Here is a 21,056-nt window from a genome sequence, read left to right on the forward strand (position 1 = left end):
GTTTTTGTTGTTTCTAAATAGGAGCCATTTCAGTGAGCATGAAATGGAATTTCATTGTGGTTTTTAGTTAATGCACTTCAGGTTTTCTTCCATTTGCTCTGACCCTTGTTAATACCACACTGATGTTCTATGAGAATGCCAGATGACATAATTATCTCATATTCTTAAACTTCATTTAGTTGACTTAGTTTGGTGTTTATAACTTTTAAAGACAGACACTAAATTTTGAAGATCCTTAAATAAATGGGAAAGGCGAACACTATTATTTTAAGTATCCAGAAAGAAAAGAATGTAGGAATTGGATTTCTTAGTTGGGAAGACATTTCTATCATGTTTCCCTTTCAATGCCTGTTTCCTTTAGTTTTCTCATTTATAAAACAGAATTATTCATTTTGTTCATATACTTTCTAAATTAAGATATAAAAAAAGACACCATAGTATTCCACATGAAGACATTTTCAAAATACAGTCATTATATGAAGGATAAAACAATAACAAACCAAGGATATATAGGTATAAATAGTATATAAGTCTAATTTCTTTCCACAGAGACTCCACATTTATAATAATAAGTACTCTAAAGTTAAATACGAAATGATAGGCCTATTAAATCTTATATATTAGGAAATAATAATATAATAGTATCATAATTAATAGTTGCGGATAAGTGCATTTCTGCCTCCTGTCAAGTGGCAATATGTCTCTCCCTGAATCTGCTCTTCTAGTTTCCACTGACTTCTGGCTTCTTCCCGGGCAGCCTTCCCCAACTTCTGTGTATGAATTTCTGCTCACAAAGGAATCAAGTAACATAGATTAAGGCTACTGAAGTAGATGGACCATGCCTTAATTAAAAATAACATCTTTCCAACGTCCTATTTACAAATCATTCATACCCACAGGAAGGAGATTTAAGATTAAGAACATACTTTACAATCTACTACAATCACTTCCTATCCAACTTTCCTGGGGAAAAAATAAATCAACTATGTAAAATGAGATATACCTATATCTTTACAGAAATATTTTTATTGTATTGTAGTTATAGTGGTAGATCCAGTTTTATATATGTATTGAATGCATGTTAGTATACGTGCATGGACTAATCACACCCTCTCTAAATGGTTCATCAGCTGGAAGGCCACTTCTAACCTGATGACATATTGGTTTGCTTTTTATGAATGGATAATGCTGGGATCACAGAATTCCACTTCTGGATCTTAATGATCAGGTAAGGAAGAAAATTTTCTGGGGTATGGTTCTCCCCGTGAGGGTGGGGCACTTCCATTTGATCTAAGTGCTTTAAATATGGCTAGCTCAGTTTTCCTTCATCCTTCTGCTTCCTTGAGGTTTTCTATCTTTACTCCACCCCAGCCCTCATCTTCTTCCCTGGGGGGAGTAAGGAACAGTCTCTGAACTCCACCATGGAAAGAATACTAGGTGGAGCCAGGAGGTGAAGTTCTTTGGAATAAAAAACCATGCTCAAAAGATAGCAACCCAAAGGGTCCTAGATACTACAAAATGTGGTGTATGTGTGTGTGAGAGACAGACAGAGATAGAGACAGACAGAACTGGAGAAGAGAGAATGAGATCATAAGAGACCATGGGCAGGTCTGTTTCTTTACATCATGTTAACATGACCTAAATCCTGGCACTCTACTCACTTCTTGATATTAGTTACCTCCTTTAATACTTGCAATATGTTGTGAAGAAAGTGTGATTTTCCAAGGCTTATCCAGGCCATGTCATGTAATTTTCCATTACCATACACAGCCAAATTTTAAACTCATGGGTGCCTGACTTCAAATCCTAAGTACTTTCATTGTTGCATTTTTTCCCTTAGAAATGAGAAATGTACCATTGAGATACAAGGTGAGAATTGTGATGTGATATAGGTCTGACTTCTTAAAAGTCAGTAAATCTCTACTAGGCCTAAGATATTTGAAGAATCCCATAGGCCATTCCTACTTGGACAAAGAGGTGACCTGACCTCTTTGAACGTAGGTTCAAAGAACGTAGGTTCCCCTTATAACATTGTTATCATGGGGTTAGCTTGACTTCTGCTTAAAAGCGGAAATTACCTCCTCAACATCTTTGTCTGTACCATAATTGAGTACACTGGTCCCAGGTACAGATGAGGAACTTGTCTGTTGACTGGTGAACTCCTTTGAATATTCAGTCCTTGACTTCTGTGTAAATTCACTTTAGCCTTTTCTTCTGACCATGCCTTTACAACCTCTGATTTTGAGGCTTATTTTTTTTTTAACTCTTGCTACTTTTAAAAAAAACAACAACTTTATTTCAGATTCAAAAAATAAAATAACAGACAAAAAGTGGTGAACAAATTCTAGAAGCATTACTTTAAAAATGTTTGTCCAGACACATTTATCTTATTTAATCCTAAAAACAAACTTCTCTTGCTTCTTAATTAGCGTCACCCAGACTTTCTCTGTCCATACCATAGTCTTTTCTCCTTTATTCATTTTCTGATGCGCTGTACTCACTCATGAGTCCAGCTTACATCTGTATGATTGTGCTCTCAACGCAGATTCCTGGTTCTTCATTCAGGATCTTGCCACCTATTGACAATCTCCCCCTGGCCGTCTGTTCTCAGAACTTCAAACAACCATTTCCAAAATTAAATTCACTTTCCCCTCTAATATAAGAGATTGGAAAAACTTGGTACCATTTCATAAATATACTGTTTCCTTTTATGGCAACAATTCTATTTTCCTAAATTAGATGTGTTTGTGTTGCTTTAGATGGTTCCTCTCATTTAGTTTAAGATTGCTGTCATCAAGTCTTGATATTCTTTCTACCTCTAGGAAAAAACTTTAGGATGTACTGCACCTTCACTGCCACCAATGTACAAGATGCAGATCCAGGGCAGGATAAATCATTCATTCATTCATTCAACAAATAACAGCCAGTTGCTCAGGCGGAAAATTTTGGAGCTATCTTTGATTCTTCTTTCTCTTATACCTTACATTAAATCTATCAACGAACCCTGTTGGTCCTGTGTTCAAAATTTGTCCAGAGTTCAACCACTTCTCACTTTCTCCCCTTTTAGCATTCTGGTCCAAGTGATCACCATCACTCCCTTGGATTATTTCAATACCCAGGGCTGGCTACAAAATTTATTGGGCCTAGTGCAAAATGAAAATGTAGGGGTCCTTATTCAAACAGCAAGAATAAACGTCTGTTTAAGGCACTAAAATATCATTTTTTTCTTATGTAAACCATCTTTTTCTTGATCTGTCATGGAAAGTTGGGTTTGGTGGTTCATTGCTATTTAATGTCAAGCTGCCTCAGGCAAGGAAATGTTCATCCTTGCAAGGCAAGTATAGAGCTGCATGGGTGCACGGCTGCTGCTTGACTCCAGTGGAAGAGTGCCAATTTCCCGCTCCCACCAGCTGCTGAACTGAAGTGTAGTGCCCTGGTTGGGGTCAGAGAAGCCAATCCCTCCTTCCCAGGAGCCTGCTGCCCCAACCAAGGGATTGCCATCTCTGTATTTGTAGGCACCAGGGTTGGGGGTTGGTGAGAGGTTCTCTCCCACGGACTCATTCATTTCTGTCGCTGCTGTCAGTCACCCCCAGGTGTGATCTTCTGACCCTAGCTTTACCCTTGCTTGTGCCCAAGTCCCCAGTAGGGGTAAAAGACAGCAGAACACAGGCCTCTCCCCCCAGCAGTAATCCACTAGTCTCTGTGGAAGGGCAGTGGGGTCATTGGGCAGGAGTGGGGAGGGTGAGGCTGAGTGGTCTCTGAGGAACCAGCAGGGGTGTGGGTAGCACAGAATCTATCCCAGGGAAAAAGGGAGGCAGCAGACAGTGGGACAAATGTGGGCCTGAGGCACCAAGTCACCAAGTCGCCAGAACATGCTCCATTGTCAATCAGACTCACTTATGAAACAAAAAGTCAATGAAATCATTAGGAATTTCAAGATGATGACTGCAGAGCATTAGACCTAAGTGTGGGACCTTTCTGAACATGTGGCCCTATGTGAATGCCCACAAAGCCAGCCCTAGGCAAGGCCTCTGAACTCATCTCCCTGCTTTACTCTTGTCCTCCTACACTTTATGCTCAATGCAGTAGTCAGAATGATTCTTTTAAAACATGACACAAATTGAGTCACCCCTCTCTTCAGGACTCTGCAATGATTCTCCATCTCAGTCAGAGGAAAAGACAAACTATGTAGAGCGGCTTACATGGGCTTGCAAGATCTGTTCTCCCCTGCATCTTCTCCCATTTTAACTGCTGCCCTTCATTTCCCCACAGTCACTCCTCTCCAAGCAGTCTGTCCTTCTGGCTGTTCCTATATCACTCCAGACACATTACCAGCTCAACACATTGCCCTTGATCTCTCTGCCTAAAATACTTCCCCTCCCCCACCCCCAGATATCTATAAGGCTCATTCCCTCGTCTTCTTTTAATCTTTGCTTAAATGCGACCTTCTCAAAGATGCCGTCCCTGACCATGCTATATAAATTGCATACCAACCTACCATTTATATTGTCTATTATGTGTATCCACTCATTGGAAGGTAAACTATGCTTCTTATGTCAGCTTCCCCAGAAGCAGATACTGCTATAAGGTTTAATAGGTAAGTGATTTATTAAGGAAGTGCTTCCAGGTGTAACCAGTAAGGAAGTGAGGCAAGCTGCAGGTCTAGAAGGGTAAGACGCCAAGCAAGGGTGTGATATCCAACAAAACCCTACATAGGTTAGCCTTAGCCTTATCCCATGGGAGAATTCTGGACTATTACTGATGCCTTAAAAGTTTCTCCCTACCTAAGGCGAGGGATCTGGACTTTCATATGCCTGCAACAGTCAATCATGGGCCAAGGGGTTGGGTGGGGATGCCAACTCCCAGGCACTGCAGTCTCTGTGCTGGGGTGTGAACAATAACTCAACCTGAAAACAGACCTCCAAAGAGAAGCATAGAAGCAAAAATGCTCAGCTGCCAGGGGAAGGACACACACAAACAATAAAAGAGACAGAGGGATAGATGCCCACTATACTAAATGACAGCAAGAATTTTTTTTCTTTTTACTTCTGTTTAACACAATCCCTGGCGCAGAGTAGGGACTGAATCCATGTATAAATAACTACATTAAGTACCATTTATACCAGGCTAGAGTAGTTTGGGCACATAGTAGTGGACAAAATAGACATAGGACTTCCCACAAAGCTGATTCCTTTCTCCAATTTTTCTTCTTTCTTTTAAAGGCATCATCTTCTCCTGCTTTCAGGCTCACAGCCTCACCACCATCTGTTTTCCTCTCCCTTGCACTGCTCCACATCAATTCACCAGTTGTGCCTCTGAATTTACACTTGTGTCTATCTCTTCTCTTCTCCCATTGCCAATGCCCAGGTTGAAGATGGTATTATTAATTAACTGGAATACTGTAAATAGATGGTATCAATTTATCAGTCTGTTCCTTATCTAATCCATTTTATATACAATTACCAGCACAATGTTTTAAAACATGACTCTGACTCACTCCAATAATTTGCTCAAAATCTTTAATATTTATGTATAATTTAAAGCTCAAATTGTTATCCCTTACAGTGATCTTAGCTATCCTTTCTGTCTCTTACACCTCTTTAATTTGTCAATGTTCAAACCAAGATGTAATGTTTGCTGCTACCCAGCCCTGTGCTTTCTCACCTCTGCCCCTTTGTTCAAACAATTTCTTCCATTTAGAATGAAAGTATTCTTTGCCCCAGCTCAATCCATTGAAAATTAACTCATCAAAACTAACTCACCATTTCACCTAAGAAGCATCTCTTCGTCTCCCAAGCCAGAAGCTATTACACGTTAAGTGATGTAGTATATGGAAAAGAGCATAGGCTTTGGCTCAAATGATTTGAAGTAAAATCTGGTTCTGTTATTTACTAATTCAGTGGGATTGAGTAAGTCACAAACGCTTTAAGCTTCAGTTTTCTCATTGGTAAATGAGGATAATATACACTTTATAGGCTCATTATGGTTATGAGAAGTATTTGTAAGAAAATGCTGAGCACTGTGACTTGTACATAGTAGATGTTTAATAAACACTAGCTGCTTTTCTTTCCTTTAGAGCCAGGTTAGTGGTGTTTGTCATTTCTACTTTCTGTTAACGTTTTAATGCAAACACTTATCTCCCCTATTATGTCATCTTTCTTATTTTATCCCATCTTTCTCTATGATTTCCATAGTCCACAGTTTTATGCATCACCTGAGATAAACCATATAGTAAATAGTTGATGAAATTATAGCTTTAATCCTGTATTAATTGTAGTAGATTTCTTGCTATTTTTTGTGGAATCCAGTACATTTTCCCTACAGTATAGTTTATGTCCTATGACTCTAGACAAATCTTTCTAGATTTTTGACTTTATGTTTCACTTTCCCTGAAAGTAAGGGACCTCCACAGTTTTGAACTCACCTTTCCTAATAAAGCCAGACTAGTCTCTTCACTGCCTCTCCTCTCCATACACACATAGATACACACAGTTTTTCCTGCCTCTGTTCTTTGCTTCACTAGCCCAGAATGCTCAAATGCGCATCATTTACTTATTTGTCTTTTCAAATCTTGCCAATTTCTCAGGCCCAATTACTCTCGGAAATTTTCTTCAAGGAATCTGTTGTCCATTTTCTGAATTTTCATTATACTAAAAATGAGAAATATAATGCAGTATTAACCCCTGAGCTGTTCTATCTACATTTTGTTTTGATTTGTCATACCATAAACTTCTAAGTCAATTTTAATGAAAATACCAATTTATGTCTGTCACCCTCACTCAAGAATCTTCAAACATTCTCCACCACCATCCATCCTGGCACCTAAAGAATGCTCCAACGTTCTTTTCCAGTCTTATTTCCTATTCACCTTTACCAGTACCATATGGCGCAGCTAAAACAATTCTCTGTGTTTCAACTTCCAAGCTGCTGCTTGTGCTTTTTCACCACATGAAATCCACTACATCACCAATTCAACCTGATGGACAATAGCAGTTTTAAATATCAAATACTATACATATATTTTTTAAAGATTTATTTATTTACTTCTCCCTACCCACCCACCCCCCTCGTTGTCTGCTCTCTGTGTCCATTCACTGTGTGTTCTTCTGTGTCTGCTTGTCTTTTCTTTAAGAGGCACTAGGAACTGATCCTAGGAACTTCTGGAGTAGGAGAGAGGTGCTCAATCTCTTATGCAGCCTCAGCTCCCTGTTCTGCTGCATCTCTTACTGTCCCTCCCCTTGTCTCTTTTTGTTGCATCATCTTGCTGTGCCAGCTCTCCACTCAGGCCATCTTGCCATGCGGGCCAGCACTCCTGCAAGGGCCAGAACTCTTGCATGGGCTAGCACTCTACTCGGGCCAGCTTGCCGTGGGGGCAAGCACTCTGTGTGGGCCAGCTCTCCACTCAGGTCAGTTTGCCATGCGGGCCAGTTTGCCTTCACCAGGAGGCCCTGGGAATCAAACCCTGGACCTCCCATATGGTAGATGGAAGCCCAATCACTTGAGCCACATCCTCTTCCCAAATACTATATTTTTAATGAATACTTTCCAGATCTTTCCAACTGGGTATGTCCTTTTACTTTTTTTTTTAACTCCACAGCACTTGTTTTTCATATACTATTTCTATTACTATATTTGTACCTCGAGACAAGGCTATGGTATACTTCCCTTTTTAACTTTGTGGTTCATAAAGCAATGCCTTGTACAAAATAGAAAAATAATAGAAGAGTGGAAAAACAGAAGTTTTCAGAGAGACAGTATTGACAACAAGTAGTCATGTTGAAGGGGGCATGGGTGTACAACAGGCTTTGCAGACCTGGAGGGCAGCTCTAAGACCAGTAAGGAAGTTACAGGAAAGCAGATTTTGATTGAATACAGAATAATGTTCAAATGATTAGACTTGCATAAAACAAAATTAGTATTCTTTATTAAGGAATCATCCCCAATTACCGAAGATATTCAAGCAGATATTGAAGAAATGATTCCTGTTTGGGAAAATTATTGGGATGTATAATTCTAAAAAATATGCAACTTTCAGATATGTGATTGCAGATAGACAGAAAGCATATCAAATTGTCTTTTACTAAAATAAGGAAAATGAAGATAGAATTAAATTAATTCTTAAGATCATTTACAAAATTCTGTATTGGAGATAACCCAGTATCCAGGGGATGGTCAGAGAATGTGCATCTCTCTGATCTGTGCTGATCCCAACTGGTTATTGCTCCATGAGGGCAGGGAGCTTGATGTGCTTATTGACAACCAGTGCTGATTTATTTATGGGGACCCATAAATAAGTTGCTATAAATTAATAAGAAGATTGAATATGCATCTAGTATAACCAGATCAAAAGTTATTAAAAGAGAAGACAATGTAAAAAGGTATCTTATCAAAAAAGTGTCACACTTTAATAATGTAATTAATGTCAGCTTCTTGGGGTATAATAAAAAAAAACATTCAAGAGCAATGTTATGAAGGTTTCCTTGACTCTATGTGATCAAGAATGACTCTAATTGTCATTGTTGGACTCGTACTCTAAATAATATATTTTCTGGAAATGTTTCAAAATGTGTGTTCAGATGCATATTTTCCTTTTTGTAGTAGTTACCTTGGAGGTCCAGGCACTTATCTCAAGAATGCTACAGCTCTAAATAGTTTTTTATTTCCCTCCTACATGACTCCCGAGGATGAGCCTCCTATTTTTTTAGGGAGCTAAATTTCTGTTCTCTTATTAACCATAGTTTTTATGGCACTCACTTTCTAGTCATACTTTATTTATGCAACATCATTCTTTTCATATTATTAGTAATAATTCTATTTGCACACATTCCATATCCATCAAACCCACATTCTTCCTTTCTCCCTCCTCCCTCCCCTTGGTAAACTCTAAGCTATATATCATCCATTTTGATGAGCTCTTATTGACTTAACTATATTTGGTACAGCATGCTTCTGTAAAATAGGCATTGGCTTTGGAGCCAGATAGAACTAATTTATATCCAGACTCTGCCACTTTCTAGCTGTGCTTCTTTGGGCAAAGTGCTGGGATTCCTGTGAGGATTAAGCGAGGCAACTTTAGTAAAATACCCAGCACAATGCCTGACATAGAGTGGATGCTACTTGTTAGTTTTTCCCATCCTCTTTCAAGATTTAGAACATACCATTGTACTAGGCAGAATGAATAAGGACAGTATAATATCTGAAACCTTATCCTTAGGAATTTATAATCTAGTTTTATCATTTAACAACAACAAAAATAAGTGCCTACTAAGGGCCAGCATTCTTCCAGACACTTGGGATACTGTAATGAGGCAAGCAGACAAAAATCCTGCCCTCATGGAGCTTATATTATATGTATTCTACTGAAAGGATGTAAATAATATATAAGTCAAATATAGAATATGGCAGATGGTGCTAATTTCTATGGAATAAAAAAATTATGCAGTAAAGAGGGATAAAAAATATCAGGGTAGGGTATGGGCTGATGAGCTGCAATTTTAAATAGGGTGGTTTGGAAAAGTTTTGCTGAGGAAGTGACATTTAAGCAAAAGCCCTGACGGAGGTAAGTAAGCCACCCTGTCAAGAGCCTTTCCTTATGGAGAGGTTCCAGGCACAGAGGTATGCATCAAAACAGTTGCAAAAAGTATTTGTATTTGGAAAGGCCGATAGAAATGTAAATAAGATTGAAAGAATGAAATGACAACACAAGGCAATAGAACATCAACAGGAAGAGGAAAGTAGAGCAGGTAGCAGTGACAGCGAATATAACAGCAGATGCTGCCAGCCTCACTTAAGACCGCCATCTGGTTTCACAGCAGTTTCACCAGTGACACCTGTGACATAAATGTCGAGATCAGAGCCCAAGCCAGATCCTGAGCAGCAACAATTGCATCAGAAACGAAGGAAAGCTCACTACAGTTCGATGTCCTTAGCCTGAGCACAGAAGGAAGATATAAAAAGCAAGATAGCCACGCATGGGCTGCCCAGAAAAATCTAAACCTGGAAGGCTGTCTGCTTGGTGGACTCAAGAACAGCTTTACCAATATGTAGAATACAGCAGACAAATTTAGCAGCTAGCAACAGCTCAACATCAGACAAATAGAGAAAGCGAAATATTGCTTATCCTTAAAACTTAGAAATATTTATTGAAATCCTAAAAGATTAAGAGGGGATATTCTTTTTTTTTTTTAAACCACAATCACATTGTTAAAATAGACAATAGCAACAATTAAAAGATTTAGCTACCAAACAAGTATGCTGCAAAATTTCGCTTGTTTTTATTTCATATATTTGGTGTGAAAAGTATGTTGGTAATGCATTTGGCTAGCCATTACATTAGCAGCTACCTACACTAGTACATCCCTTTACTTTAATCATTCCTAATATAATATAGGAGAATAAATACAGAATTAGCAACTTTGTTCCTCAGTTTACTTAATCTTATAAGGCTTGGTTGCTTTTTTTTTCTTTTTTTCTTTCTTCCTTTTCTCTTTCCTCCCCTCTTTAGAAAAAGCATAATTCTTGTGTTGGTCAAATCCATAAGGTTGCCACTGGAATAAATTCAGATAGATGGAAGTTATATTTTTTTATATTATAAGGTTTTATAACATTGCTAGTTCATTTTTTAAAATTTTTGCTTGTATTATGAAAATATCAATTTTTTCCCTAAAGGAATGAATGGAGAAAGAGCATTTTAAAGGCAAATAATCTCCTCCATTCTATGTAAAAAAATAAAGTTTCCCTATATAGCTTCATGTATATGAATTTTACAAGTATGGTGCGTACTCATAAGATGGTTACCTTTGAACAATACCTTTATCCAAACACACAGATGCAGAAGCCCATGTATGTCAAATACAAGTGATTTCTATCCCACCATATTGCTGCACCAGTCTCATCTGCCAGCTAATGCAGGCAAAAGAGCAGGATCAAGAAGGAGGAAGTACAAAAGGTTCAGGGAAAAATACCACCTTCCTCAATAAAGTGACCAGTTGCCTTCTATAAATATTCATTACAGGCTTAAACTCTTGACATTTCCCACTTTTTTCTCATTTCTAATCATATATACATATATTCTTCAATAATTAAAAGTGAGAACTGTTCTCTAAAAGCAAAGCCTTGTCATTTGGAAATTATCAAAGGGCAAGGAATGACTCACCCATTTTTTTGAAAAGTTCAAATCCTGCTCACAAAATACATGCCGAATTTTCTTTTGCTGTCTCATAAACGAAAGGGAGAGAGTGGGAATGGGAGAAGGAGGACAGAGATAAAGTATAGTTTGAGTTCTGAAAAGAAAATATTCTTCCAAATAAAATAATTTTTGAATTAGAAGGTATGATGTAGATTTAGTATCAAATCCCTACTCTTCATTATGACACTGAGCAAGATTTTTCTTTGTTTTGGCTCCACAACCAATGCTAATTAAAATAATGGGTTTTTGGAAGGGGGCCTTTCAAAAGATCACTTAGAGTACTTACATTTGTTAAGAACTGAACTAAAATCAGAGACAGATGGTTTTTGTCTTATATCTTAGAACAGAGATTTCACAGCTTTCCTTGGTTATCAATTCAACTCTTTAATCACCATTCAACTATTTTTTTCAAAGTTAATAGTTCTAAAAAAAGTTTTTCATCCTATTAAGATTTCCAAACTCTTATAGTCACTTTTTAAACATACTCTTCTTGACAATTTTTGAATAAAGTATTAAGGAAAAAATAACTAATGAGGTAAAACTATCAATCACCTTGTAAATCTTCTTAATCACTTAGATGCAAATGCAATGGCTTTTAGAAATAGTAGTGGGGCACTGTGTCAAAAAGTAATTGATTGTAAACACTTATTGAGCTTATCCTTTTGTGCTTCATCTTTAATTATTTTACTTTGACATCTTATCCTCTGCTGGGATTACTTATTGAGGTCATGTCTATTCACATTCTGCCTTTAAGATCTGTCATTGAACAACATAGTTCCTGCTTCAACTCACCTAGCCAGTGAGAATATTTGCTTTAAAAGTTAAAAAAAAAAAACAAATCCAAAAAACACTTTAATACACATTATATGGGAATCAAAGCAAAAATTCACAGATTGAAGAAATTTATGGTCACAGCATTAGGTTCAGAACTTATTTTTTATTTGTAACCTCTATCAATATTAACATAATTCAACCAATTTCCTTTAGAGTTTCATTGGATGGAAATGGAAGCAGCTGGCCAGTGGCTTGCTAAAAATATATTAAATTGGATATGTACATGCTGCTATAGGGAACTTATGAGGAAACATTGCCAAAATGTGAATTTAGCATTCTATGTATTGATATATTGAAAGAATAGTTTCCTATTAGTTTAACCAAGACCCAATAGCTTCATTGTAATATAAGAAGAATTAAAGCATTGACTAATGATAGCCATGATTTCTATAAGAGAATTTTCTACCTTCAGGCTGCTTTTCTGCCCATCACCTTCCCCTGAAGAGACAGGAATGTCAATTTGATCATCCGTTGCTGAGACAATGAAATGGTTAAAGGCATGAATGTACAGATTTTTCTTTTGCTATCCTTTTATGTTAACCTGTGTCGCCATATTTAAAATGTGTATATTGAAATAGCATATAGTTGGATCCTGCCTTTTTATCTAGTCTGGCAACCTCAAGAGTAATGAAAATGTACACCCACAAAAAGACTTATACAAGAATGTTCACAGCAGCCTTTATCACAATGCCCCAAACTAGAAACAAACTGAATGACCACTTAAGAGGTTAATGAAAAATAAATTATGATATAAATATGCAATGGAGTATAACTCAGCAACACAAAGTTATTAACTACTTACCCATAAGACAATATGGTTGAATATGAAAAAAGCATTGTATTGAGTGAAAGAAGCAAAGAAAAAAGAGTACATATCTCATTGTTCCATTTATGTCAAGTTTTTGAGGAGATAAAATTAAGCTGAGCTGTGATGGCAGGAATAAGAACAGTGGTTGCCTCTGGGGGCAGGAGGGATTGGCTGGGAAAAGGCATTAAATGATGGAAATATTTCCCATCTTGATTGAGGTGGTGGTTACACAGGGGAAAATGTTGAAATTCAAAGTAATGCACACTTAAAATCTGTGCAATTTTTAAATGCAAATTTTGATTCAAATAAATAAAATGGCATGAATCCCATGCTCCATTGCCTTTCTTCTACTTCTTATTTCCCATAAGTGAGAGAAAGACACACCAAGCCAGGCCAGGGAAACCTGAGGTAGGCCAGCCATCTTTTCTTACTCTCCTATTAACTTTCTTTCACTTGACTGAGTGTTCTTATCAGGAATCTTAAATTTACTTTTTCCATTTGCCCACCTAGAAGATTGTAAGCTTCTCTGAAATGGATTTATATTTTAGTGGGAGGTGCAGGCCCCCTTAGTCCTCTAAGATTATTAGAGTTGACTCCTTCTGGATCTTTTAACACTCTCAATACTTCCTTCCCCAAGAAGTCAAAACCTAGTTAGGCAGTCAAAATAAATAAATGGAAGCTTAAATAATGCTGAGTCCAATAATAACATATGAGGGCAATATACAAAAATAATACAAATATACCCACAGGGTAGTGTATGATTTATACATGAATAAAATGATAAGCTGGAATAGATTTTTTAAATTTTATAAAATGTTTTTATATACATCATTTTATTTATCACTTATAACAGGCTAAGTGGTAGATCAGGAAGGTATGAATATCTTCATCTTACAGATGGATATATAGAGGAAACTGAGTGTTTAATCAGATTCTGTGACTGACCACAGAAAGTAAGTGACATATTCAAGACTTCAACTTAATACATTTTGAGTACAAAAAATTGATTTATTTGATACCACATGCTGTTTAGCAAAGGGTAAAGTCATTGAGGACTGGAGTAATCTAAAAAGGCTTCTTGGAGAAGGTGATAGGTCTGAGCTGAAGAGGGAGGACATTCCAATTGGAAGGGATAAAAGCACATCCTGCCTCCAACCCACAAGGGGAAACAAGCCAGGCCTGAACAATAGCAGATGAGATCAGTTGGACTAGAGAGGAAGCATTGGTCTAGAGTAGTTGAAGATCAAGTCAGGGAAAGATGAGACCAGAGTGGACGAGGTGCCAAATAGACTGCCAGAGAATCTCTGCACTTTATCAATGACAATGAGCAGATTTTAAGAGTAAAGTGAAACCATGAATATATTTTAGGAAGTTGAATATATCAATAACTATATATTAGCTGAATTAAATAGAAGGAGATATTGAGTAGGAAACAGGAATTGTATTTTTTGAGGGCTAGAAAGATAAGGGGAATATAAGGAGGGATTAAAATATAGGGATAATTTTTTGATTAGTTTTGTTGTACTTCTTTTCCTATTACTTAGGGAGGAAATGAAGAACTTTTTTTTTCATTAATTTAATTCTAAGTTTAAATGTTGCATTAGTTTCCTAGGGCTGTCACAATAAATCATCACAAACATGATGGCTTAGAACAACAGAAATCTATTCATAGTTCTGGAGTCCAGAAGTCCTAAATTAGGTGTCGGTGCACTCTTTCCAAAGGTTCAGGGAAGAATCCTTCAACTTCTGTTGATTCCTGGTGTTCCTTGGCTTGTGGCAGCATAACTCCTCTCTTTGCCACTGTCTTCACATTGCCTTCTCCTCGGTGTTTCTGTGTTTCTCCTCTTCTCACAAAGACACTTGTCACTGGACTTAAGGACTACCCAATTAATCCAGTATGATCTCATTTCCAGATATTTCCATTAATTACAGCTGCAAAAAAAAAAAAACTCTTTTCCCAAATAAAGTGACATTCATAGTTACTGGTGTTAGGACTTAGACATATCTATTTGGGGGTCATCATTCAATGCACTACACATATTTTTAGCCCCTTTAATTAATAATTAAGAGGAATATTGAGTCCCAGGGTGGTTAGACAAAATAGAATCTCACTTCCTGACTCTCAGTTTAATAGATTTTTCTAATTTAACTGGTTAGCTCGACGAACATGATAACAAAATGAATAAAAAACAAAGTCATTTAGATGTGCTGGGACCCTAAAACAACAAAAGGAAGTGTCATATTTTACTTTTAAAAATAATCTATGGAAAATTTATATCTAGATAACGTAAGATTGAGAAGATTAAGGACTGATAAGAGGGGTTGGGTAAGAACTGTGTTAACAAAGAATTAATAAGATTTTAAAGATTACTCCAGGTTATGAAATACAGTGAATGGCCAGGAAAATAATTGTACAGAGTGAAAAGGGAATGAGATCTATTTGGGATATGTAGAATTTGCTGAAATGACAGGCCATGTAAGCGGAAATGTCCACCAGAGGTATAGTTGCTGGCCTGGAGACTGGGAGGAACAGTAGGGAAAGTGAAACATTTGGGAGTTGTATGGCTATGAGTGATAGATGTAGTCATAAGAGCCAGTAAAATTACTGAGATATGGAGTGTGATGAGAAACTGAACCTGAGGATATTCCTGTACTAGGGAGAGAGAAAAGGGAGAAGAAAAAAGGAAAATTGAAAAATAGGAAAAAGAAAAATGAAAGAGCCACAGGAGACTTGGTAATCAATCAGATAAAGTAAAAGAGGATCTACATAATACTTTCATGAAAACCAATTTAAAAAAGATCTAAGTAGGCAGAGATAGTCAATGATGTACAATAATTCATAAAAATCCTGAAGAAATGAGTATTAGATGTGGGTTATTATTTCTCTTTAATTTTTACAATTATAAAATAAGAACTGGTTTCTATATGATCCATTCTAGTTTCTGGATTCTGCCATTCTGTAACTTGACAACCAGGAGGTTATATATATATATCATAAAATATTTAAAATATTGCAGCAGTTTGAGAAGTTATTTATGAATTCCAAAAAGAAAGACTATGTTGGTAAACTGATCTGATCCTCTGGGTGTGATACGCTTTGATTATATTAGATTCAGTTGAGATGTCTTTGATTAAATTATTTTAAGATTAGGGCTTTGATTTGACCATGTGAGTAGGGTGTAACTCAAATTAAATTCCTGCCTCCTTGGTGGGCTGAAATAAATGGGCACTCACTCAAGAAGACACAGAAGATATACAGGACGAGGAAGCTCCATAGATGACAGAAGAGAGAACTTTGTTATGACATGGAAGAGGAGAGAACTTTGATTATGCAGCCACAGGAAGAGAGACAAGTCCTATGCTAGCCTGTAGCTGAGAAAGAATAAGGCTGAACCATCACAGAAACTGGCAACCATCTTGCTTCAACATGTGGCAACCGAGTTTGGTGAGAAACCAACCCTGAGTTGAACTCTTCAGGGCCTTGTAGCTGTAAGCTTTTACTCCAAATAAACAGGCTTTATAAAAACTAACACATTTCTGGTATTTGCATCAGCTCCCCTTTGGCTGACTAATACAAATATTATAAAATATTAATATTATTAAAATATTAACATTATATACATTAAGAATGAATGTTATATGTCATTGGACAGAGAGTGTCTGCAACTGCAACCAAGATAGTTCCATCCATCTGCTCCATGGGTCTTAGGCTTAAACACAGTGTGAATCCTCAAGATTGGGAAATGAACAATGGACTAAAGTAAACTGATTATTATTCTATTATAGACATTATTATTCTGACAATGGAAGAACTTTTGTCATTGATATAAAGGCAGTGACCACCAGAAGTTCTGAGGGGAGGGAGCGGGAAGAATAGATATAATATGGGGGCATTTTCAGGACATTGGAATTGTCCTGTGTGACATTGCAATGATGAATTTAGGCCATTATATATTTTGTCATAACCTACAAAATTGTGCAAAATAGAGTAGCAATGCTTCAATATGTGTTCATCAATTTTGGCAAACATACTACACTAATGAAGATTGTTCTTAATGTGAGAAAGTGTGGGAGGGGTAGGGGATAGGGCATATGGGAATACCCTATATTTTTATGTAACAGTTATGTAACCTATAGCTTCTTTCAAAATTAAAATTAGAAATTAAAAAAAAGAATGAATGTGATTTTAGTACAGTGGTAAGAGTGGATAAGCAGAGACCGGGTTATAAAGAAATGAATGGCTTAGGCGACCAATACCTGTTTAAGAAATTCACTGTGAAGGGAAGTGTTGCAGAGTCAAAATAGAACTAAGAGCACATGTTTTAGTATAATAAAGAGTCATTCTTGTTTGAAGGCAAAAAAGAAGAGTTAATGAAGTATAAGAAATTTAAAAGTATGGAGAAAGATATTACTTGAGGGAACTTTCTCTTGGAGTCTGAAGGATGCGATGGGGTCAAGAATAAAGAAAAAAAGTTGTTAAATATTGAAACAAAGAGGGTTAACATGAAGTATGGGGAAACTATAGAGTTAATGGAGGAAGAAATAGCTAAATTGAAGTAAACAGAGAAGGTGAAGTTCACCTGATCTTTTCAGTACATGAGGAAGTTCAGTATGTGCAAGATCTTGCTAAAACTGGTTAGAAGAAAAGAGACAGAATTGGAAAACTCAGGAAATAATTACAAAGCCATTTGATTTATCACTGGTAAGAAATAGGCTTTGTTGGTTGCTCACAGAATAAAATACAACAAAAAGTTAATAAAGCAATTTTAGAGACAACTTTAATGAAAAATGATAATTCATTCAAGCATCATTATCTCTAACTATTCAATTGGATTTTTTTTCCCCATTCAAATGAAAGAGAATATGATTCTCATGTAATTTTACTTTTGGCCTAAAATCAGGAAAATATTTCTATCTGAATATGTAACACGATAGAACATCATAATAGCCAACCTTGTTTTGTTAGTTAGCAAAAGCTAATATTTCTTTAAATCTTGCTAAGATCAGGAACTGTTCTTAATGCTTTGTATGTACACTATATTATTTATTATTAAGAATAATCTGTGAGATAGGAATGATAATTATTAACCCCATTTTACACAAAGAGGTCCAAATAAGTTTATTACTAGCCCAAGAACAGATTAGTAAATGGAGAAACAGAATTTGGACAGTGGCAACATGATGTCTGAGTCCATGTCTTTAATCATTATGGTTGCATGGTGAATAAAATCATCTATGTAAACTGTGAAAATGTTATTTTTGGCTCTGTTTCCTGTTACAGTGTCAAGGATTGAAAGTTTTATTTAAGGTCTACTGTTACCAGGTCAATTGTGACCACTGCCACCCCACAGTATTTACATCCACTAGAAACTCAAGCTAGAGTATAAGGATCTTGGGATGGAGTTGCCTCATGTGCAAGTTAAGATATCTGGATTTCATATTTAGGATGGTAGGGAATTATTGGGGAACAACATTAAGAAAAGCAGCACAATCAGAATAATTTTCCAAAGTTAGGGCTCGAGTATGAAAAACTTCAGGAGATAGATAAAAGGCTATTGTAAAAACCCATGCAAGAGATAATGAGGGTCTAACATAAGGCAGAAACAAAGGGGCAACTAGGAGATTACTCAGTTAACTTTGCAGCTTGGTTGCATGTTAGTGGAGAAGGAGCTATAGAAGCTGAAGATGACTCCACGGCTCTTGTTTGGGAGACTGGTTGGAAAATCAAAATAATAATCTCTACACTGGAAATGGAAACCTTCCCTGAGTTTTCCAAACCTCATTAATTTCCATGTACTTTGAACTCCAATTCCATGTAAAACAACCCCAAATTTATTCAAGAACACAGAAAGTTGTATCTAAGAAAACTTATTTGCCCTGGAATGCTGGGGAAATGGGAAGACTAAAATCAGGAAGTATAGCAAGATATCTTTTGAAGGAAGAAACTCAAAAATGCGCTGGAAAGTGAATTAGCAGTGGGGGAAAAAAGAATGAATACTTCTGATTGTTTCATAAAAGGGGAAAATTTGGATGAAATTTGAATGAGTAATAAACATACCCTTTCTTAATACAAAAATACATATGCTTTATAAGAAGGATATTTCCAGTTTACTAGACTGTCATAGGCTTTTTTCTATAATAATGAATAAAGTGATAATCTTTTTAAAAAGGGAGTTGAAAACTAGATTCTTTATTAACTAAAATTAAATATAAAAATGGCAAAACAAATGAAATAAAAAGTGAAAGAAAAATAACATTTTCCCTTAAAATTTTATTACTCTGACTAAACATAAAAATATTATTAAGAAAGACGATTCTATTATTTTAAATAGCCAAGCATTATAAAAAGTGAATGGAATTTTTGTTTAAAGGAAAGTTAAATTATAGATTTAACAAAAAGTTGCCAATATTTAAAACTTTGACAACATCAGCTTGGTCACTAAGGGATAAGGTGGATAAGTATGCTAAAAAATGTCCCACCCACTGTGGTGGCTTAGAGTTATGTATCCCCACCAAAAAACTTGTTATTAATCTTAATTCATTCCTGGAGGTATGAAGTCGTTCTAAATAGAATCTTTGATGAGGTTACTTCAGTTCAGGTTTGGCTCAACAGAATCAGCATGGGCTTAATCGTGTTACTAGAGGCCTTACAGAGAAGGCCGTGGAGAGAGAGAAACCACAGGCAGCCAGAAGCTGGAAGTCAGTGGAAACTGCAAGGGAAAGGAAAAGCCAGGAGAGGCTCCCATGTGCATTGCTATTTGACAGAAAAGATAGGAAACTCAAAGACTGCCCGGAAGCCAGAAGATACCCACCCTGGGATACCTACCCCAGAGCCTTCTAGCCTCTGAAACCAGGAGCCAATATATTTCTGTTGTTAAATCAACACAGTGTAGGGTATTTGTTTTAGCAGTCAGGAAACTGAAACACCCATTATTGGAGATGAGCATGAATAAATACACAGAAGAGGAAAATATCAAGACCTGAGTATTATATAAACCGTAATCTGTATCCTTTTACCTTTTCCAGGTAAGATAGATGTCTGGATAAAACAGTACTTGGTTTTAAGTATTTCTATTGAAATTTGTCACTTGTGTTATTTTCAGTAATTACCAGTTTAAAAAAAACAGGAGTCCATTCTGTTTAAGAGATAGCTGAAGCGCTCAGAAGTCAAGAGAAATAATTACTAAACAATTGCTATCTATTACTAATCAACACTTTAGTATGACTAAGCGATCTTCCCTTTTCTCTTTTTGAAACAACTAAAACACTTTTAACAACATATGCAGTCACACAGTGACAACAGTGATAACGATCAGGTGAGAGATAAGAGAGAGGAGATGGAACCATAGCAGTATTCTGTGCTAGGGATAATTTCCTGCAAGAAAGGTCCACATAGAGGATTGATTCCCCAAGTCACTCTCACCTTATAGGTATACCTCGCTTTTGAGGTAGTTAAGCATATTTTTTTATTTCTGTAAATGATACAAACTAAACAGGAGAGTGAAAGTTAATAGGACAAAGCCAATGTTAAATCAACTTAACAGCATGCTGGTTTCACTTCTCTGTTATACTGAGTAATCCAGAACTAGTGTGTTGAATAGCTTCTTGTCTTCTAAACAAGAAAACCACCTTGTCCCTCCTTGTTGATCCACTCTCCAGTTCTTTAAATACGGATATCAGTCTAGGGATGGTTCTATTAATGCGGACAAGAAAAAATACAGAGTGAAAGTAGTCTACTTCTGACATTTTATGGGCAATAAAATTGAAGCTTATAGAATTTAGGAATAAAGATTGTGCCAGACCTGTGACCAGAGCTCAATTTTTCTAACTTCCCAGTCCAGTGCTCTTTTCAATGGAAATAACTCGTCATCTCTAATGAAACAGTACCAAAAAAACAAAGAGAAAGCAATAAGACTTTTGAAGAGATCAGGAAAAGAGTTATTTTACCTGGAAAATGAAATGTAAGAATTAATTTCCCCTCAAAAATAAAACATATGTTTATTAGAATCAGTTCAGGCATCTATTATGTCTTTTTCTTTTATTCTGAGGAATCTTAGGACTGAAAGGTATTTACTTTTGGGTGAAATGGTGAATTGACCACAGGCATCTAATCACTCACCTTCCTATTTACCACCTTCTCACCTCCCACTAGCCAGATGCAATGAACAGAGCAGTCACAATCTGAAAAAAAATGAATAGGGAGAACTGGTATCATGACTGTAAATG

At 36.5% G+C, this 21,056-nt stretch overlaps 1 protein-coding gene across 10 annotated transcripts in view; it reads right to left on the minus strand.

Annotated features, from left to right (window-relative positions):
* The window catches only part of SCN2A (sodium voltage-gated channel alpha subunit 2), a 181,593-nt gene that overhangs the window by 100,668 nt on the left and 59,869 nt on the right, over positions 1-21,056 (minus strand). For 2 of the 10 annotated variants that reach the window (XM_058300721.1, XM_058300725.1), the window contains exon 2: positions 20,950-21,011. The exons of 6 other annotated variants lie outside the window; for them this stretch is intronic. The gene's annotated coding sequence lies outside the window, so the exon portion shown is untranslated. Of the gene's footprint in view, positions 1-2,078; positions 2,273-20,949; positions 21,012-21,056 lie in introns of all 10 variants that reach the window. 2 more of the 10 variants (XM_058300720.1, XM_058300722.1) reach the window with 2 other exon arrangements.

The sequence above is a fragment of the Dasypus novemcinctus genome, chromosome 7 (genome assembly GCF_030445035.2).
Source record: "Dasypus novemcinctus isolate mDasNov1 chromosome 7, mDasNov1.1.hap2, whole genome shotgun sequence".
NCBI lineage: Eukaryota > Metazoa > Chordata > Mammalia > Cingulata > Dasypodidae > Dasypus > Dasypus novemcinctus.